This window comes from Eubalaena glacialis, chromosome 11, assembly GCF_028564815.1.
Source record: "Eubalaena glacialis isolate mEubGla1 chromosome 11, mEubGla1.1.hap2.+ XY, whole genome shotgun sequence".
NCBI lineage: Eukaryota > Metazoa > Chordata > Mammalia > Artiodactyla > Balaenidae > Eubalaena > Eubalaena glacialis.
In genome coordinates, this window is record NC_083726.1 from 16,943,963 (window position 1) to 16,966,496 (window position 22,534).

Genomic DNA, 22,534 nt, shown 5'->3' on the forward strand with positions numbered 1-22,534 from the left:
GGCTCAGGGGGAAGTCCAGGTACGTTCAGTATGGGCTGAACAGACACTCTGCATTGTCAAAAAAGGAAGAGAAAAGAAAATATCAGAAACTGTAAGCTATTAATAAGTAAATGTATTTAATACATGAGAAGTGACAAACACAATGCCAAACAATAAAATTTGCTCAGTGTTAAATAAATGATCAGGAAAATCACGGGGACTGGTTGTTTTTCTTGTTGTTTGTTTTTTAATGGAAAAACAGATAGCACATAAACTACCATATGCTGGCCACAGATCCTGCTTCCACATAGCTGCCTTTTATTTATGACGTAGATGTATGCGGCACTTACCATATTCTAGACACTGTTGTAAGCATCTTACAAATACTAATTCTTTTAATTCTGATACCAATCTTATGAGCGAGGCACTCTTATTTTTACCTCTATTTTACACATGAAAAAACTAGGGCCTAGAGAGGTTAAATAACTCTCCCAAGGTCACTCAGCTAGTAAATAGTAAGCATTGCAAGCAGCCTTTTTGTCCCTGGTACCACTGCCTGCATCCTGCAATCTTTTTTCACCCAGGGGTTTTCTGTAGTGGACCAAGGATAAACTGGCCTTCTGGGTCCCCTAGATAGGACAGGCAAAACAAAACTAAACTCAACTAATTGAAGACACCTCAGTGATCATTAGCCCAGGCATTGCCAAACATTTTTTTTCTTTTAATAAACCTTATTATTACTATTATTGTTTCTCGGCCACGCTGTGCGGCTTGCGGGATCTTGGTTCCCTCACCAGGGATCGAAACTGGGCCACGGCAGTGAAAGCGCTGAGTCCTAACCACTGGACAGCCAGGGAATTCCCTAAACCTTATTTTTAGAACAGTTTTAGGTTTACAGAAAAATTGTAAAAATGGTACAGAGAGTTCCCATATACCCCACAGCCAGTTTCCCCTATTTTTAACATATTAGTATGGTGCATTTGATACAATTAATGAAGCAATGCTCATAAATTATTAACGAAAGTACACTCTTTACTCAAATTTCCTTAGTTTTCATGTAAGGTCCTTTTTCTGTTCTAGGAGTGCATCCAGGATCCACATCACATTTCATAGGCACGTCTCCTTAGATCCCTCCTGACTGTGAGAGTTTCTCAGACTTTTCCTCTTTTTGATGACCTTGAGAGTTTTGAAGAGGATTTTGTAGGGTATTTTGTAGAATGTCCCTCACTGTGGTTATATATAATGTTTCCCTCAGGTTAGACTGGAGCTACATGCTTTTGGGAGGAGGACCACAGAGAAAAGCACCATTTTCATCACGTTGTATCAAGGCGCCATACTATCAACATGATTTACTATTGTTGATGTTGACCTTGATCATCTCTCTGATAATCTCCAAATCTGTGTTATATCTTAGTCTGGTTTTGATGTTTACTTTGACTATCCAGACTATGTTTTTCCTTGCCTTTTAGCATGCCTTGTAATTTTTTCTAGAAAGCTGGATATGATGTATCAGGCAATAGGAACTGAGGTAAACAGGGCTTTAGTCTGAGGATTCATGTTAATCTGGCTACAAATTGGGCAGTGTTTAGTGTTTGCTGGAGATGTCAGTGCCATAAGCTTCAAATTCCTCTGCTGGGGCTTCCCTGGTGGTGCAGTGGTTAAGAATCCGCCTGCCAATGAAGGGGACACGGGTTCGAGCCCTGGTCCGGGAAGATCCCACATGCCGCGGGGCAACTAAGCCTGTGCGACACAACTACTGAGCCTGCGCTCGAAAGCCCGAGAGTCACAACTACTGAGCCCGTGCGCCTAGAGCCCATGCTTCACAACAAGAGAAGACACCGCAACGAAGAGTAGGCCCCACTCACCGCAACTAGAGAAAGCCCGCGCTCAGCAACGACGACCCAATGCAACCAAAACTAAATAAATAAAATAAATTTTTTAAAAAATGTAAAATATTAAAAAAAAAAATTCCTCTGCTGTCCTTGTTTTCTGTCCCCGTTGAAGCCTTGTTTGGGTTTCCCTCTGAACTCCCAGATTTTAGGGTGGTGGTTACCCCTGAAACCTCAACTCTCTGATGGGTCTAAGAAAAATCATTGATTTTCAGTTTATTCAGCTTTTTTCTTATTTGGAAAGATCAGAGTGCTGACTTCTAAGCCCCTTACTAGTTGAAGCTAAACCAGAAGTCTTCCAAACATTTTTAAGACTGGAAACCTTTTTCAAATGAACTCTTATGTAACTGGGTGGGTCTCATCACTGTGCAGCCCAATCCAAGTCCTAGCGCAGGAGTATTTTCCATCTGCATTTCCATGGTCTTGTTGGGTGTCTAGGGCAACCCCTCCTCTCCCATGCTGTGTTTCAGGAGATTTACAAGTGTCCTAGGTCATTCAAAAGTGGGGTGTCCATATGGGGAAGTAAGTAAGTATGGGCCTCAGAAAGATTTTGGGTATGGGCAGGAATCTTTTCAGCTGGAAAGTCCAACAGAAATGGTCAGACAGGTGGTAGAAGGACCCCAGCAGACAGTAATGGGAAGAGGAGCTCTTGTGGCTTCTTCCATGTGATGGTGGGTCACGTTGCCCATGACAGGGAGGCAGATGGTCCTCAGGCTCTGGTTGGCCCACACAAAACTCCTTGGTGCTGGCCACTCTCTGGATATTGACCTCCAGTCCCATGTGCCCTCCACCCTCACTGTCAAGGTTTGGTCCTCTTGTCTGAAACTTCAAATACATCCTTTAAGATCATGGTCTGTCCTCTTCCCTCAGCCCTACTCTAGCCCAGCTGACCCTCAGCCAGTCCCCCGAGGATGGTGGAATGAGAGCTCTGGGGCTTCCTCCGTCCTCTACAACTCACGTTCTTGCACAAAGTCTCCATTCTGCTCCCAACATCTTGATTATTAAGAATCCTTTTTTCTTTTGATAAAAACTTGGAGTCACAAAGCAAAGGCTTTGACTTCCTAAATTAATATTTCTGACGTGGGCTTTGACATCCTGAAGTCAGACCTAACATTGACAGTTTCTCTAACTTTTAATTTCTGCTATAACATTCTCAGTATTCCACAAAGCAATTTGGATGCTTTTGACTAATTAGGGACAAAGTGATGGATTCATACAAAGAAGTATTGGATCAAAACACAAATATAATTAGTTTAAAATATTTTTTCTCTATATTCCTTTGGATGGTGAGTGTGCGTGTGTGCGTGTGTGTGTGTGTGTACAAGCTCTGGTTGGAGGGGATCTAGGAGTTCAGAGCCCTGCACACCTAGCCTTCTCCACCACCCACCCAGTCCTCTGAAACCACTCTTATAAAGGTCACCTGCACAACCCCACATCCAGTGGTCAGTTCTCAGTCCACCTCGTTCTCATCCTGTCAGCAGCACTGGCCACAGCTCATTGCTCCCTGTTCCTTGAAAACTCTCCCCCTTAGCTTTCGGCATGCCACGTCCTTAGTCCTCCTTCCATCTGCTGGTTGCTCCTTCGGGCCTCCCTTACTGGCTTCTCCCTTTCTCTCCTGTCATTAAATGCTGACGCGCCCAGGGCCCCCATCCTTGTCCTCCACACACCTGCATTCCCTACCTGAGCTCATCCAGTGTCTCGTCTCTAAAGCCCATCTTTATGCTCATCACTCGCTGGTATGTACCTCCAGCCCAGAAAGCGCCTCGTGGCTCTAGACTCTTAAACCCAGTGCCTTACACCTCATCTCCGCTAGATACTGAACTTCACATGTTCAAACCAAACTCCTGCCCTTCCCTCCCAAACCTGCCCTTCTCCCCAGGATTCCACACCTCCATAAATGGCACTTCATTTTGCCAGCTTCTCAGGCCATCAGCCTTGGCCTGATTTCGGTCTCGCCCCACATTTACTCTATCAGCAAATCCTGTCAGTGTTATCCCACATCTGACTGCTTCTCTTTCACTGCTCCCATCCTGGTCCAGGTCACCACCAGCTATAACCTGGCTTTTGATCTCCCTACTGTCTCCTTGCCATTCTATAGCCCATTCCCCTTACTTTAAAATGTAAGTCAGACCCCGTCCTTCCTTCTCTCCAACCCCCTGGTGACTTCTAGTATTCCCACCTAGGCCTGCAAGCCTCCCACAATCGTGTGCCCAGCTAAGTCTCCAACTCCACTTCCTGCCACGCTACAACTGATTCCTCCCCCCAGCCCTTTCTTGCAACTTGAATATGCCAAGCTCACACCCACAGTGGGGTCTTCACGTTGGCTCTTCCGCCTTCCTGGAGAACTCTACCCCAAATATCCACCTGGCTCTCTTCCACACATCCTTCAGGCTCCTTTTTATTTATTACCCCATTGTGAGTCCTTCCCTGGCCACCCTGTGTAACACAGGGCCACTGTCTCCTTGTGTCCTTACTCCGTTTATTTTTCTTCTCAGCATTTACCATTAACTGAAATATCACATATTATTTGTTTACTGGCGCCTCCCTTATTAACAAGAAGGCTCAGCCAGAGCAGCATCTTCATCTGGCTTTGTTTGCCACTCTCTCCCTGGTGCTTAGAACAATGCCTGGCACACAGCAGGAGCTCAATAAAGGATGAATGAATAAATCCTGTGAAGAGGCCCATGAAGTACTTCCCAGAAACCCTAAACCCCAGTTCTTCCATTTTACAGATCAGAACCCGAGGCCCAATGACAGAGAGGAGTCACTGGCTCAAGGTCACCCAGCGGTCAAAGACCGCTGGGTCCAGATTCTGGGTCTCCCATTTCATAGTCCTGGTCTCTCTCCATTCATGTCCCAATGACAGTGGAAGGAATGGATGTCACCTTCTGCCTATCAGGTGATATTGTGAAGGCCCTGCTTCAAAAGGTCACCCCAATAAACTGAAAGCACAGAGGTCAGCCAGGAGGCCAAGTCTGTGGCACCATAGTAGGGACGTGAAGAGAACCCATCTTCCTAGTGACTGCGGAAGTCAAAAAGAAGGGCAAAGTCCGGGAGACTTTGTGAAAGATGCTTGTTGAATAGTTGAACGTGGTGCTTAAAGAGACAAGAGGAAAACAGTGAAGTGATTGCAGGTAGGACGGGCCATGTTTTATTTATCTTTGTACCTTCTGTAACAATATTCAGCATATAAGATGATCCACATCAATATTATAAATTCATTAAGAAGCTAAATAGTGTTAACCTTTTAAGTTAAAGACTGGGAGTTAAACCTCCCCTTAATGGTATGCCACAACTAGATACATCAACATGAGTTATTATTATATCAATAATTCTAGTCCTATTATGTTCCAACTAAAAATTTCAAAATATATTTATTATTCAAACCCAGAGTTGATGTCTACCAAAACACAAAAACAACCAACCCCTTGGGAAACAAAATGAACGAAAATTTATTTGCCTCTTTCATTACCCCAACGATAATAGGACCACAAATATTTATTGCCGGTCACAGTATAAGGAAGACCAGAAGGATGACAATTCATGGTTGCTCTAATGAGTCAGGCTCTCGGAGCATAAATGAACATGAACACAAATGTGGGGTCTGATAAACCTGGGCTAGGTCTCATCTTTCATATGTAGTAGCCCAGTGATACTGGGCAGAAAACTATTCTCTACAAATGTCAATTTCCCCATAAGTAAACTAAACAATATGCAAGGGAGAGGAGGAGAGAGAGAGAGAGAAAGGAGGAGGGACTGAATACAACTGTGTGTGTAATGTGCTTACTTAGCTCAACGCTTGGCCCATGTGACACCCTCAATAAATGCTCACCTTTAATTACTATCTCACAAGCTTCTGTCTGCTTTTGAAATCATGCCCTTTCACTTCTGGATCTGCACTGCTGAGTTCTCAGTAACTCTCTTCTCTTCTCAACGGGGTCTAGAGAAGAGAGAAAGGGCTCCTGTTATTGAACTTGGGATTGGTTCCCTACCTTTGAACATGGGGTTGATTTAGTGCTTTCTATCTGTTTAGCTGGCAGTGTTCTTATAAAGACCTGGACACCCTTTTAAATGCACGAATCACACCAGCTCTACTGAACAGAGTCATAAGAACAGAGTAACTCAGAAGCCCAGATGTGAATTACAGACCAAGGCAGGTCGGCTATTACTGCTTCCGATTGGTGACAACTTGCCCCCATTTCCATGTATACCTGTAACACTTTGTTAATATCTCACCTTTGACAATGGCATTGATTCCAGAGAAATAATAGTTTAATTCTCATTGCTGGGTTCAGGAGAGGTAGGAAGGCCTCGGGTATTCCAGTTCGAGAACAAGAGGAAAGCTGTGCTTCTATCCTATACTTGCTCACAGGGGCGGCCCACATTTGCCTTTTACAGAATCCTGTGCTCTTCCCATCTGAGGCCTGCCAGCTTCAGAGGTTAAGTTTCCAAGACCAAAGAAAAGCAGGGACTGGGGGAATTTTGGAGAGAGTCCAGGGCTGCCTGGGCAAGCCAACCCAAATAATTCCAGCAAGCAAAAATTTGCTTGGACCTGAGCTGGATGTCTAGACGGTCACGATTGCACAGAGGTATGACCTTGTACTTCATTTGGCCTGTGTTGAACTTGTTTAAAGGAGTCTGTCAATGAGTGTCTCAGTTTGGATTCCCCCAGAAATGGCTTCAGAATGAAGGATTTCAGTGCAATTAATTCACTTAGGGAGTGATCCTAGGGTGTCCTGGCAGGGAAATGGAAGAGCGAGGCGGAGAAGGGAAAGAGGGTAACCAAGGGTGTGCTGTCCAGCTGTTACCACCGTAGGCAGCTGGAGATCAATCCTGGGAGCCTACTGAGTTCACTGTAAAAACGCCCCAGAATCACAGCCCAGCAAGAGCATGTTCAGCCTGCTGGGAAGGCAGGACCCTCTCCGTCCTCTTTGGCAGAGAGTCACAGGTGAGCTTGGCTTGCAGAGAGTATCTAGGGTGTGTGGGCAGCGCTTCGCCAATATCTGCAGCCAATGAGTCAAAACACAGAGCTCCCTGAATCTAAAGCATTGACCATCCAGACCTCATGCCACTCCTCTAGAGACTGTGGAATCATGGTCGTTGAGATACAGAAGTTAGGAAACCTGGCAGATGACTTCTCCCTCTGCCAGAAACCCCTTCTAAAGAACTACATCTATTAAGTGCTTACGATGTGCCAGGCACTTAAATCATCTCATTTCATTTTTATAACAACACTAGGAGATGAGAACTACTAATATTTTCACTCGCATTGCATAGATGAAGTCACTAAGGCTCACAGAGTCCAGGAACCTGCCCACACTGAGTACGGAGTGAAGCGAGGATTTGGCCCCGGGCCATCTGACTCAAGGGCTCACCCCTCCCTCTCAGTGCCCTCCTGCCGATGGCCCCTGTGTCAGGGCCCCCTCAGGACCAGGAAAGCTCGTTCTGCTCTTACGACTGTTTGCTAACAAGCCTGTCGGTCCTTATGTTGAGGAGGGGTTTGCCTATTCACATCTTGCTCCTTTCAAGCTGGAAGAAAGATGGAAGGAAGTTGGCATTTGTAGATCTGCTGCGTCCCCAGCCAGCCCTCCTGCAATGCTCAGAGCAACCTGAGAGGTTGGGGTCAGGATGCTCCCGCATTACAGATGAAGAACCCCAGTGAGGTGCAGAGGGAAAAAGTGACCTGTCCACACCCACCACTAGGGAGACAAAGGAGTGAGGTGGACGGAATGGGATGCAAGGTCAGCCGCCTGTCCAAATTCAGGTCAGGCCTCCCTCTTCCTGCCCAGGGTGGAAGGGGCCAGTCCCTCGATTCTGAACCACATACACGTTCTACCAAAGCACTTAGGATAGTTTCTTGCACACCATTGGTTTCCAAATACGTGTTCTCCCACTGCGAGTCCTCTGACAACCTTTGAAATGCCATTTTAAATCATTACATGTTGAACAAATGTATCAAAACAATAAATGAATAAATGCATGACCAGGACCTAGGTTCAAATCTTGGCACTGCCATTTCTCTCTTGAGGGCTTTTGGCTCAGAGGAGCCTGGATTCACCTGCCCTGGACTGTGCAGTCCAGAGCCCCAGGCTGGTCCCTGCCTGGCTGAAGGGCCCGCCGGTCCCATGCCCACACCCCTCTTGCTGCCCCATCAGTCAGCTCTCCCTTCCCCTCCATCACCACCTTTAAAGCACTTTGCCTTTTGTCTCATTCCCTCAAGGTCTAGAAAAGTGACTAAAGCTTCTCTGACAAATCTGTTCCTTCTGAAGTGCGGATGGCCAGTAAGAGCCCAGGGCACCACCTGTGCATGGGAATTTATATTTTAACAAGGAACTGCTAAACACTCAATTCCTTAGCTCAGCAGAATAACAAATATAGTAAATAACTAATAGTTACTTCACTGCTTCTCTCTGCCAGTCACTGTTTTAAGTGTTTTGTAAGCTGAAACCTCACACTAATTTTATGAAGTAAGTTGTTAGAACAGACTCTCAACCTTCTATCAAACATCTTCCCATCAGCCTGTAACTGAAATCTTATAATCTGGTGGTTCTTCCATCAGTGAAGCCCTGCCACAGTGCCTGGCACTGAGCGGGTGTGTGGGCTGCCCAGAAGTGGACTCGGAGATGGGACTCTAGAGGCGGCGGTTCATCTGGGAGAAAAACACGGGGAGGAGCTGGGAAGGTGCACAGGGAAGGGAGGGCAGCCTACAAAGGGGTGTGTCACCAGAGAAGCTGAAGTTGAGGGCCGCCGGAGCTCAACCTCATGGGGACACTGGGAAATGGTGTAGGAAAGGTGCCTGAGTATTATCCACCCCAAGAGTGAGGGTGCAGAGGTATTTATAAGTAAACTCAGTCATGGGGGGGCACTGCTCCCAGGGAGCATTAACACTTTACCCCTCCATCTTTCAGTGAGTACAGGCAGAGTGGCTTGGGAGAAATCCCTCAGGTAGAGGAGGGAGAGGTACCAGGAGAGGAAGCTGGCTGGAAGGCACCCAAGTGGTAAGGCTCAAAGGGTGTAGGCAGACACCAGCAGCATCTACGACAGTGTTTAGCAGACATATATTGAATGAACAGATGAATGAACGAATGGGATGATGGAGGAGATGGGACGCAAAGATGCCCTGATTTCCGTTGGTTTGGTATGACTCCTAGGCCTTCCACCATCTCAGTGAGATTCCACCATTCAGGAAAGTCTACCACAGGACAACCAGGGTGTCTGATCTTGTCCACAGTAAGAGGAAGATGCTTTACAAGAGTCCCAGAAACATGGACGGAGTTCTGGTTTCAAATGGTTCACCCCTACGTGACATTTCCCATCATACATCTGAAGCTTTCATCACAGAATGCCAAGGCCTCTGCAGTAGCTACCAAGAAAGCAAAAAGACCTCAGAGGGCAGATGTCATCAATTTTTCACTTTCTCACTGTGAACCCAACCATAATTCTAACCTTAGCAACACAAGGCCAGTGGAAACTATTTGCAGCACATGTTTGGATTAAATTATCTGTTGATTTCTCTTGATTTATAGGTTAAAATCCAGTCGGTGCAAGCCTTTCCCCCAACCTACCAATTTCCGTCTTGAACTAAGTGTTCAATATTTTGTCAAACCATACTTTTTGTTATTTTTAGCCTCATAAAAATGATTAAAACTTAAAAAGCCTTGCACAGGACTGGAAAGTAGTTTTTCTGTTTTTGTTTCCAGAATAATTACACATTTCTGAATTTACCCAGCTCCAGGTCCCAAGTATCACATGATCTCACTGCTCTTAAATACAGATTTTTCACATTAATTTTTTCATGATATGTCAAACCAGAAAATAGAGCATCAGATCCACATGCAACACATATGGTGATGGCTTTAAGGTCAACGACAAGAAACAACTGTGATAAAATCCTCTCTGGGAAAACCTACCTGCCCTGAGAAAGATAACGTCTTTCTTTTTTCCTCTTTCTCCTTCTTCTCCTCTTCCTTCTTTTTCTATCTTTACTTTCCAAGAGGAACTTTTCTGGGGAAAGATCTAATTTGCTTTGAATTCAAGGCTCATGTCTCAGAGAGAATTTAGAAGTTGCTCAGAAGGAGAGCCCAAGAAGATATCTGTTGCTTTGCTAAAACATGAGCAGGTTTTAGGTGCTCCTGACAGGGGATTGTCTATCAGGGACTAAAAATAGTTCTATTAACTACGAACTAAGACTGCTACAAGCCTACTTTGAAAACTTCATGCTAGGGAACCAACAAGCAAAGAAGGGGATTACCATACTGGCCAGGGTGATTGACCTTCTCCAGGAGAAATGGAGTCGCTACTATGCTCTGAGGGCAGGGAAGAGGGTGTCTGGCATGCAGACAATCTTTGGGACATCACTTAGTAATACCATGCCCTGTGATTAAAATTAATAGCAAAAAATTAATGGAAAACTACAACTCAGTGAAGACAAGACTATTAGTAGAATTAGAGTTTGGATCATTCCACCAGACAAGGAACTACCATCAGTTACAGGACTTTCTGAGGGCAAAGCAAATACAGAAACGATAGTGGAAGGAAGAAATTATAAATACCAGCAATGATAACATGACCAGTTGCAGAAATGATGGTTCTAATAGTTAAGAGCATTTCTTCTTTTCTTTGATATATTTGTATCATATATATATATATATAAATATCTATGTATATATTTGTGTATGTGGAGATATATATATATATATATATATATATATATGTTTTACATATTTTTTTTCTTTCTTTTTCCCCTTATCCTATTCATTTTACTCTGTAATAAAAGATGTGGTAAAAGAGGTAAGCCTTATATCTTGACATTTAAGTTACAGAATATTAAAGGGGGCTATGATTCAGCTAGTAGTGAAAGTGAATGTAACCAAAAGACGAATAAATGTACACTGCCTTGGAGAAAGTTAGCCTGTTTTCATTTGTGTGAAGGACAGTTGTATTGTTAATAGAAAGCATGATTTTGCATTGTCTTTATTTGAAAGTTAAATATAGAAACGAAGAGAGATGTATTAAGTTGATCAGGGTTGCACTGTTTTCAACCATTCCACTGTCAACTTGGTTAAGCTGGAAACTTTCTCAAAATTCCCTTCTCTTCCTCTCCCTATTCTGCATGGTTCCAGGTTAGAGCTGGCCAAAAGAAGAACTTGTTCAATATTTGGAAGGTGGAAGTAAATCAGTGGCCATTGCTCTCAGTGGATGCAGAGTGTATCCTCAGACGCAGTGTTGGAGAGATGAAGGGTCCTCAGTGGGTCCCAGCTTGTTTTCACTCTCCTGCCCTCCTGTGGCTAACATCTATCGCCTTGCACTGCTAACCTGGGAGCCTCACTATTCTCCTTGTATTGGGAGATGACTCTTTTCATGGCAATAATGTTCGTAACTCCATCTAGATTGCAGGTTGTATCAGTCAGGGTTCAATCAGGGATGCAGAGTAACAATTAATATTAGGGGAATAAGGAGTTTATTATGGGAATTAGACCTTTCACAAGTGTGAGAGAGGCTGGGAAACAGAAGGTATGAAAAGAGGAATAAAAGGATCAAAGAAGGAGCTACCGACCAGGCCTCCTGAAGCCCAGGTGCAGGTGAACAAGCTGGCATGTACGGGGAGCTGTGAGAAGCCAGGTAGGTCCAGCCTTTGCAGTGGCCAGCAAAGGGGCAGCTCTCGTAGGAGTCTATGGCAAGTTGATGCCCTTGTGCTACTGAATCTCTGTGCCCGGAACTGAGCACTGGTCAGCAGGTCAGCAATCAAAAGCATGAGCTGAATGCAGAGCGAAGAAAAGTGAAGACAAGCTGGCTGATCAGAGTAGCTAGAAACAGACTGATCCCTCAAATCTTGCATTAAAAAAGTATCAGTTCTCTCAAACATTATTATTTTCACTAAAGTTTTCTATTACTGTTCATCTCCCACTGGCATTTGCCTTCTCACTGGCATTTTTCAGTATATTAAAACATGCCAATCATGGCCCGCATATGCCAACAGAGACATGATTCAGTGGTGAAGCTGTGGACTTCAAAGCCAGGCATCCTGGAATTGGACCCAAAGGGAACACAGAAATGGAAGGTGAACGCAGGGCCACCTGAATCTGAAGACTTTCTCTGTCATTCCCATTGCAGCTGCGCCAGTATTTGACTATCGCATTCAGATTCCACCTTGTTCTAGATTACTCTGGAATTATAGTATATTTTCATGCAATTCCAAAGCTGTAAAATTCTCCTTCATTTCTGGCCTTTTAATTCTGTAGTAAAGGATTATCAACCTTTTTTTGTGGCATGTTCTACAAACCACTGTCAGAGAACTTGGGTTCCCCATGATAGAAATAAAAAGCTAACGTTCTTAGCAAAGACTTTGTAGGCATTAAAGTCTATATACCATTAAATATGGGTATTTCTAGGCATTCCATTACTATGTTGATCATTTATTATAAGTTTTCAGGGTGTAAATGTTTTAATAGTGACATTGGGAATACATTTTACATGGCTTTTAACACAAGGAAATAGAAATAGAAATTCTGTGTATAGCTGGAAATAGTCTTGAAGACATAAATTTACTGCTGAGACTTAACCTTGTAATTAGTGTCATACTTGCAGAATGACATGGAGGTCAAGGGGCAATTAATTCTTAGTAATTTTTCTGAAATAGAAGCCTGCATCATACTGTATCCAACTGATTGTTTCAACCCCCTGGTGTTCTTTTGAGAACCCTGGCCCACGTGAAGGGCTCGCACCCACTAAGGGGTCTTTTGAGGCAGGTGGGCTGGAGGACAGACAGAAGCAGACACATCCTGAACACCTAAAAGAAAGTGTATGATCTCACTTAGGGCGAATTCATCCCTTGGGGTTCTTTGATTGAAAGCATCTGAAACAAACTTCGTCCAAAGTGAAAGAGGAGTTTGGGGGAAGACTAGGAAGCCCTTCAGAGAATAGAAGGTAAACCTGGAGAAGAGGCAGTGGGGCATCTGGCAGATGTGAATGGGCACCGCTGCAGAGAACCACTGTCTCCTTGACTGAACTGCAGTCACTCTAGTCTGGTGAGTCATGCTGCTCAGGACTCAGAGCCAGGGAGATGGGATTGGTCCTGTTCAAAGTTTCAGGCTCTCCATCCAGTCAAATGGTTGTCAGACCCTAAAGACCACACCTTGGGAGAGCAATTGTTTCCCTAAGAGAAATCAGGATGTTCTCACCAGATAATGAGGTCACTGTGTCATGAAAAGATGGGTCTTGTGGTATCTGCCCACAGACACTTTCTGTACAGGGAATTTGAGCACATCCAGGCTGAGAGATAGGGGTGACCCGCGGATAAACCCCTCATCTCAGGGTTCCATCTCCTTCCATCTCCTCTTCCCCTACTCAGCATCCCTGAGCTCTGGGGGATGATCCAGACCCAGATGGTATTTGTATTTCCAAGAGCCCCAGACACTCAAAGCCTGACACATGCCACACTAAGAAAACTATGAAAGGGAAGCCAAACGACAACTGGGCAAATTTTTCCAGACGTTTCTCTCTCTCTATCTAGATGCCAGTTATAAGGAGTCTGAAAAGTCCCATTATCTAGGCAGAGAAGTCACCCCAGGGAAGTTTTCTGAGACTGTTTAATATCTTCGCTGCCCAAGAACTGCTCAAATCTCAATCCCAAATCCCTTCCCTCCGGTCAACTGCATCTTTTGGCCCTAATTCCAAGCCCCCACTTACACAGCTCCTAATATCTGGAATAGCCTCAGAGCCAAGCCAATGAGTCAGTTTTCTGAGTCTCTTCAGATCCTCAGAGATTTACTTCCAGAAGCTTCCAACAACGCCCCTGGATGTATGACTATGTCTGAACGTCTAGTTAAATGTATGCTTGTGGGAGCATTCGTACATAGATTCATTTAGCCGCCTTTGTCCTGTCTCCCGCTTTAGAGCAGGAGAGTCCCAAGGAGAAGGGTCACATCTGGTTTGCTCTTCGGTCTCTCCCCACGGCGTCTAGAGAAGTGCAGACATAGTGAGCATTGGTAACTAACTCACATAAATAACGTGGTGAAGAGGAGACATGTTAGGAGAGAGAGAAGCATGCTCTGGTCCCAGTTTCACGATTCCCTTGCTGAGGGACCGCGGGCAAGCCATTCAAATCCCCAAACATCTGTCCTCTCATCTTCGCAAAGGTGGCCATGATTCATTCCGTATTTATGCCTTAAGGCTGTTGTGCTCACACAAGCGGGCCAATAGGGAAGTGGCTGATAGTCTCAGCTACAGACACTCCGCGTGGTTACTAGGTCACCCTGGCGTGCCAGAGACAATCCACACAAAAACTGGGAAAGTTCAGCCAGCCCTGGCGACACTGGTGCCACAGGTCTCCCAGGATTGTGTCCCATGTTTATGGCTTTTAGGGGACACTTAAGCTACGAGGCCAAAGGGCAAAGGCCCTGGCACTTTATTTCGAGCACAGCAGCAATGAAATGCTCTATCGGAGGACGTTAAGGAGCCACGCCCTTCCTCTCCCAGCAGTGTCCCTCTCATGCCTCCTTTTCCATCTGTCCCTACCACGAAGACACTTGTTCACACATGGTCTGTTTCCTGCCTGGATCCCTGCCACCTCCTACTGCTTGACTTTCTATCTTTTGCCTCCTGACCCCACTTCAGGGCCAGACGGCTCAGGACGCCACTTCTCAATTCAATTTGGAACGACCTTTCGGTTCCTGCAGAACCTGCCTTTTCTGTCTAGAGGACTAGAGATCTTCTTTCATTGCCTTGCATGTCACTCTAGTGTTTCCTATCTTCCTTTCTTCCCCAACTTTGGATTTTGCTTGCTTTTCTTCCTAAAATTGCCTACTACACGCAAAAGCACAAAGTGACTGCTTTACCTCCTGTTTTGTTTTTCCTTTTTGTTGTGTTTCACATAAATCAATCTCTCTTTCTCTAGAAACTAAAAGCAACATAGAACCAAACCCCCAGCACTGCAAGATGATTTTGAAGTGTTGGCAGAAAGTCCTAGGAGATTAACATGAAAAGGAACTCCTGTCTCAGAAACATTCGCTGGAGAACCCCGTCATTCAGTGACGCTCCCCCACTGCTGCATATTCTGATCTCTTGGTCAAAAAGAGAGAGTTTTGCTCTCAGCTTTTCTCCTCCTCAACCTAGACCCAAATTCCTTTCTTTCTGACCATCTGGTCTCCTCATTTAACTTGGCCAAGCACAGCTTGACAGCTTTCCCCCACTGTGATGGCACAAAGGGAAGCAAAGGAGACCTGAAATCAGCCTGATACAGTCTCAGACTTCAATTCCATGCTACTTAAGGTGAAATAAACCATCAAAGTGATATATTAGGCAACTATGTGCAGCAAAGCCATGTTCATTCAAAACTAAAGGCAGGGAAGAAATGGATTTAGAATAAATAGTTCTGGTGCTTTGGGAAGAAATGACTGGAAATGCTATCCCACTGTGCCTTACTTCAAAATAATAATTGCCAACAGCATTTGCGTTAATCTTCACAGTCAACAGAGGGCTTTTACAAGTGGAAGGACATCAAAGAGAAGCATAGTACCAATTTATATTTGCCTCTATTTTCAAAGCCCTTTTAGATTGGATACCTCACTTCATTCTCTCCTAAATTTTGGGAGATGGATAAAGCAGGATTTATTCAATCAATCATTCATCTATTCAACTCATGTTTATTGGATGTCTACAATGGATGCCTGGCACTATTCCAGGTCTGTAAGATACAAAGCATTGACTAAAACAAATCAAGTTCCTGATCTCATTGAGCTTCTGAGAAAAGAGAAGAGAAAAAGACAATAAGCAAATGTGAACAAATATAGAATATATCAGATGGGATAGGTGGGGATAAAAGAAGAAAACAAAAGGCAAGGTAAGGGAGACAGACAGTCACTGGGGAGGGGTATACTGTTCTCTACAGGGCGGTCTCTGATGAAGGGATATTTGAGCATGACCCAAGGAACTGAGATCCGAGATGAGCACATGCCTGGCGAGAGAGGCTTCCAAGGGCTCAGAAGAAATATTTAGGCAGGAATGTGACTGGCTTGTTAGAAAACCAGCAAGGAGGCCAATGTGGCTGTAGCAGAACAAGCAAGGCAGAGAGCAGAAGGAAATGAGGTCAGAGAGATAAGAGCGACAAGACATGTAAGGCTCTGCTGGGCACTGCAAAGGCTTGGGCTTCTTGCCTGAGTGAGTGGGAAGTCTTTCCACAATTTTCAGCAGAGTAACATGACCTGACTTACATTTCGAAAGGGTTACTCTGTCTGAGACTGCGCCCTGCCCCCAGTATCCATTCCCTCTTTCTTGCATAATGTCTTGCAAATTTCTAGCAGGCCACATGGCATCCCAGAATAAAGACTATATTTTCTAGCTTCCCCTTCAGGTAGGTAGAGCCACATGACTAAGTCTGTGGGTGGTATGCAGAAGTATGGTATGGTGCTTCAAAAACTCATGCCTAAAAGACAGGCAATTTGTACCTTTTGACCCTTTTCTTTTTTCTCTGTCCTTCTTCCTCTGCCTGGAATGCAGATGTAATGGCTGGAGCTCTAGCTGCGACATTGGACTGTGAAGACAAGGCCCACCCCTCTGGATGGGATAGCAGTGAGTTGGAAGAAGCTTAAGTCCCCAAGGACTCTATGGAGCAGACTCATACCTGCCCATACAGGCCACCTGCAGACATTTATTTTGTGTCTCTGTTTCTGGCACTTGAGCCTAGTCCTCAATGGTATAATTTTACCCACAGCCACGTGTAGGGCATGAACTATAAGGGGGACAAGGGCAAAAACAAGGACACTCTCTTTTCCTGAGTGAGAACCCGGAGGCTTGAAGAAGTGAAGTGAAGCGCATTAGGACTGTGGTTAAAAGCACAGGCTTTTAAAGTAAACAAACCCACCTGTATTTAAACCCTGCCTCCAGCACTTCGGAGCCTTGTTACCTTGGACATGTTCCTTGGCCTCTCCAAGCCCTTGATTTCCTCACCTGTAGCATGGGGATGATAATGATACCTACCTCAGACTGTGATTGTGAGGATTACATGAAATAAATGATGTGAAAAGACTTAACACGGCTGGGCACAGAGCTGGACTCCTCACCTGCTGGTTCCCTGTCCCTTCTCCTCTTCCATCTTCCCACACCTCCCGCGCATGCCCAGGAAATCGCGCTCCTTCCAAGATGAGTGTACATCCCACACAATTAAGAGGAAATGCTTTGTTAGTAAGGGAGGAGGAGGAGAGAGAGAGGAGAAAAAGAAGCCTTAGCACACAGAGATGATGGACTTTCAGGCCCTCAGGAGCTCTCGGTTCCCAGGAGGAAATGTCAGTCGTGGCCCTGGCGGTGCTGAAAGATCTAAGGAAAGGAGGCTGCAGTTCAGCCTTCAGCCTGGGGTCTGGCGATGTTTTCAGTGCTCCACGCTGTTCCCTTTCTGAGCCCCTTCTTTTCTGTCCCTTTCTCTCTCGCCTCTTCTCCTTCCTCTTCCAAAATACAAATAGGAATAGTGGAAAGCTTGGTAGATCATCTGGTTCTCCGGCTGTGTTTCCTCGGAGTGACTGGATTTTTCACTGGCCGGACAGGGGCAGGATGTTTTGAATCTGTGTGGAGAGCAATCTCTGGGTGTTTTCTTTATCTGAGTACTGGGGTTTGGAATGCAAAGCAGCAATTACATGTTTCCTTTTTGGTAGCAGATTCTCTTCCTAATTATGTTTTGCTCAGACTAATATTAAAATGAATTGGCTTCCTCTGACCACAATACGTGTAATAATAACAGGAAATGTCCCCAAATCACACAATAATAAAAACAGAGCTGGAGGGGAAGCAACAAGACTCTTGAGAATATTTTGCTGCTATGCTTTTGCAGCCTATCTCATCCCATCCCATCCCATCCCATCTTATCCATCTATCCATCTATTCATGAATTCAGAAAACTGTTATAACTAGTGAAACTAACGGAGAGCTTGAAAAATTCAACTTCTCTTCTTATATTAGAAATTTCTGAAATATCAAATACAAAAATTGGAAAAAAGATAGGCATGTCAGGTTCTGTATAATGACTTACCAGTGTTGGCCTAATACAACTCTTCGGAAGAAAGGTTGAGTGGAAATAATACACTTCCATTAATTATAATTTACACTGAAGGCTCTGGTAAGTCCTGTAGAAAAAGCAACCTGTCTAGATTTGTCTAACCTAGTGAGGCCCAAATTTATTTGACCATGGAAATTTCTTTTCCTTTTTTAATGATTACTTGATGAATTTTGGAATTAGGATTACAGAATACAAATTTTTCAAGGTTTTGGTTCTCAAGGGAGTGCTCTACTTGTGTCCTGAATGCTGCCTCCCGGGCATCTGGCCTTAACTTAATATTCCTTAATTCTGTTAACTGGTTGTTTAGGCCTCCATAAAGAGGTTATTCTCTTAACAATAGTATATTTTATTCATCAATATATTTAATTCAACCAGAAATCTGACAGGTAAAATGTCTTTGCCTTTGCAAGCTGATAACCGTCATCTTGACCATACCTGATCAGGTATACATTCAGAAGGAGGTAAAAGGGATATCTAAGCTCCAAGGCACTGGCTTCCCTTCCCTCCCAGCATAGAAAGTCCTTGGTCTCAATTCTACCACAGGATGGAAACTCAGGCCAGTTCACTTCACACTACACATAGCCCCTCTTTGTCAAAGAGAGAGATAAGAACCAGTAATGATCTCTTCACTTACCTACATCTGGGGAGTGGAGGATCCACTGTAAATCCACCGAGGACTCATAGAGTGAATGCATGGATGACGAGTCTAACCTGTATGTGTATTAAATGAGGTGACAGAAGACAAGGCCCAGGTCAGAGTTCAGGGAAAACCAGGCTGAGCATGCTCAGTGGGTCCAGGTTTATCCAAGATGCTCGGTACTCACCAAGCAACCATCACTGAGCATGTTTGATTAATGACAATTGCCAAGAGGGATCACTCACAGTACCAAAGCCCAGCTAAGCCCAAAAGGGGTCAGCCCTTGGACACAAAGGCTTTTTATTAAATGAGACATCTGTTCCGATCTCTGTTGCCAATTACGTCGTCATTAGACTCAGCCAACACTTATTGATAGCAGAGATGCCATTGAGAGGAGACATTAACACCTTTACCGCTAACAGTAAATCAGGGGCCACTCCAGTTGTCTGTGAGCATCTGCAAAAACACCTCCGTCTGGCTTTTCCAGCTCGGGGTTCTCTCTACCTCTCTGCTCCTGGAGTAATGCACATCCGGAGTGGCTGTCTAAATACCCAGGTGCCGTGGGATCAGTGAGAGCCTCCAGGGCAAAGATAATGAGCTCCAGGGAAAGTTTGATACTGAAACATTTATTTTTTTTTCCTTTCTAAAACAATACATACATTGAGTAGAAAATCTAGAAAACTACAGATAATCAAAGGGAAGGGAATAAAGATCACCTAGAATGTCATAATCCTAATATATCTCTTGCTAACCTTTTTTATCTGCATTTGCTTTTCATTTCTATAGAGTTGAAATTATGCTGTTCCTGTAAAAAAAAAAAAAAAAGAGAAAAAAAGCCTTTGTTTGCTTCCACTCTGGCCACACTGCCCGGGGTGTATTTCCCCAGACAGGCTGAAATAATTGCTTCGCTTTGTCATTCTTCTATTCCCGTGCTCTGCTTTATTCTCCTTCAATGCACTACATTACCTGATGTCCTATTACAGAGTCACTTGTTTATTATGGGTGCTCCCCACTGCAATTTAAACTCCAAGAAGACAGCTTGTGTGATCAGGAAGTCTTCTTGGAGGAAGGGACATTTGAGCAGTAAACCAAAGAAGGCAAGGGAGGTAGTCATCAGAGTATCTGGAGGAAGAACATTTTTTCATTCACTACTGAATTTCCACAACCTGGAACAATGCCTGGCCCATAGTAGGTGCTCAATACATATTGGTTAAATGAGTGAATAAATATTTTTTGGTAACCTGCATTTTTTCCCTTTAACAATGTCGTACAGAGCCTTCAGGGTCACTAAATATTCTTCAGCATACCACTCTTTAAGACTACATCATATTCCACACTATGGCTCTATTATAATGGGTTTATCCAACCCTCTATGATTGAACATTTAGGCTGAGTTCCCCCATGCCCTCCCCCCATTTTTAAACATATGTAGGGCACTGAAAGTATTGAAATGATTTATCTATGCTGGGCAAAATTTGACCTTGAAAACTCAGTTGGAGGCTTGAACTGGGGGAAACAGTCATTACTAAGCCCTTGACCAAACAAGGAATTTAAATTCCTCTGATGGAAAAGGTGGAGAAGGTGAGGACACCTGCCTTACCAGCTGGATGGGCCACATCAGCCTTGGTCAGTGATGTGACAGTCACCTCACAAGTACTTAGGACTTACAGAAAAGAAGTACATAGAGTATGGATGTGTAACAGGCTGAACTGTGTCCCCCCGAAGTTCACATGTTGAAGTCCCAGCCCTCAGTAGCTCAGAATGTGACTATATTTGGAGATAGGGTCTCTAAAGAGGTGTCAATAATTAAGATAAAAAGAGGTCATGGTGGGGGGGTCCTAATCCAATCTGACTGCTGTCCTTATAGGAAGAGGAAATTTGGACACAAAAAGAAACACCAGGGATGTACACAGAGGGAAAACCATATGAGGACACAGGAGAAGGTGGCCATCTACAAGCCGAGGAGAGAGGCCGCAGAAGAAACCAAACCTGCTGAAAACTTGACCTTGAACTTCTAGCCTCTAGAACTGTGAGAAAAGAAGTTTTTGCTGGTTAAGCCACCCAGTCTATAGTATTTTGTTACAGCAGCCCTAGAAATTAATACAATAGATAAGTGCAATGATGTTACAGTGTCCCTGAAAACATATACTTAGACTTCCTAAGTATACATTTTATTGCATATCAAAGGTCAAAATTTTCTATGTAAACTTCTCTGAAATTAAAATAGAACTCATTAGGGGTGTATGAATCAATAGATGAACATCTACTTTACATGCAACTTTTTCTTGAGTGTTTCATCTTTAAAAAAGTAAACAACAAAAATTAATGTATAGGTCTCAAAGAAATGGATGTGAATTTCAAACAACTGGTCATTTTTGTGCCCCTCAAGGGTATATTTCATTTCCCATATTCTATATCCACCTATTTAGTTCTTAATTAATTAATTTGACTAATATTTAGCAAGTACTTAGTATGGGCCAGTTCCTGGGGGTCTGCCAGTGAGGGAGAAAGATGCCTCCCTGCTATCATGGAACTTAATCTATTGAGGGAAAGAGTTATGATAACAAGCAAATAAAACAGGACACCTCCTACTGAAAGAGGAAGGCTTCATCTCCTAAGTAAGAGGTAGGCAAACTTTTTCTGTGAAGGGCCAGGAAGTAGATAGTTTCAGTTTTGTGGGTCACATGGTCTCTATCTTAACTTCTCAACTTGTAGAGTGAAAGCATCCATAGATGATATATAAACAGTGAACAGAGCTGTGTTCCAATAAAACTTTATTTATAAAAAGAGGATGCAAGCCAGATTTGACCCAGGGACCATAGTTTTCCCGCACCTACCCTTTGTTCTACACTGGACGATGGCCTGACCACTTTTTCAGGCCAACATAGAACATCTATGCATAAATGTCCTGTCAAGTGAGGTGTGTCCAGGAAAGTGTGGACAGATCCTTGGGCGTTGTATAAAGAGAACACACGATCCTGTAGGATCTGTCCGAGACCCCTAAATACACAGAACATGAAATCATATATCCCAGATGGCTCTGCCAAAAATACAAGGTCTTTTCATCCAAGCTTACGGTGCGGTCCCTCCTTCCCCCATCTCTTTAGAACACGGGGCACATATAATTCAAGCAGCAATGCCTGGCAGTCGTACCTAATGTTTGGGGCTAGGCTGGCAGCCTCTGAGTATAACTGTCCTCCATTAGAACTTATTCATGCTTCCTATCCAAGTTTCCAGAACCTTCACTCTCAAAACAGTCCTTCTTAGAAACCATGGTTTGTGGCCTAAACTGCATGTACCACACCCTGAGGTAAAACTTCCAGGCCACATTAAAACATGGGTGTGCCCAACTTCCAGAAATTTCTGTGGAGAGTTGACCCACCTGTCTATAGATGTGGCACATGGCCTTCAATCTTATAATTACAGGCTCTCTGAAACACTCATGTTCTGGTATAAGAAAGAACACAGTTCAGAATCACAGGCAGCTGGGTTACAATCATGAGTGAACTTATGAATATCATTCCACATAAAAAAATTGCCAAACTAGAAGCAAGAGCAAGGTGTAAAACACAGAGGACAAATGGCTCTTTATGAGTAAGGAAGACATTCACATGTTCAACAAATATTTCTCCACTGCTTGCTATGAGGCAGGCACTGCTCTAGGTGCCGGATGAGAAAAAAATCACTGCCCTCGTGGAGATGACAGTCTATATCCAGAAAAGCTTCCCAGTAGAGGAGACATCCGAGCTGGGAGGGGCCTCTGTATTGCACATTCACACCACAGTCTATGTCAACGGCACCCCCGGAGGTGTGAAATGGAACAACTTGTGGGGTCTTACCTGGTGACCGTGTCTTGGGTCTTGAAGGACTAGGATTTGGGTAGGTACGGAAGAGGAAGGAGGGCAGTCCAGGTAGAGGGAAAGAGTACATGTAAAGGTATCAAGAATCATTTATTTAGTGCCCACTGTGCACATGACTCTAAGC

At 44.1% G+C, this 22,534-nt stretch overlaps 1 long non-coding RNA gene across 5 annotated transcripts in view; it reads right to left on the reverse strand.

The window, feature by feature from the left end:
* Positions 1–22,534, reverse strand: part of LOC133101078 (uncharacterized) — a 151,502-nt gene that overhangs the window by 44,244 nt on the left and 84,724 nt on the right. Inside the window, exons 3-4 of one of the 5 annotated variants that reach the window (XR_009702590.1) lie at positions 18,548–18,624; positions 16,928–16,998 (exon numbers count right to left, since the gene is read on the reverse strand). The exons of 3 other annotated variants lie outside the window; for them this stretch is intronic. This is a non-coding gene — a long non-coding RNA (uncharacterized LOC133101078). Of the gene's footprint in view, positions 1–16,927; positions 16,999–17,425; positions 17,465–18,547; positions 18,625–22,534 lie in introns of those variants that run through there. One more of the 5 variants, XR_009702591.1, reaches the window with a different exon arrangement.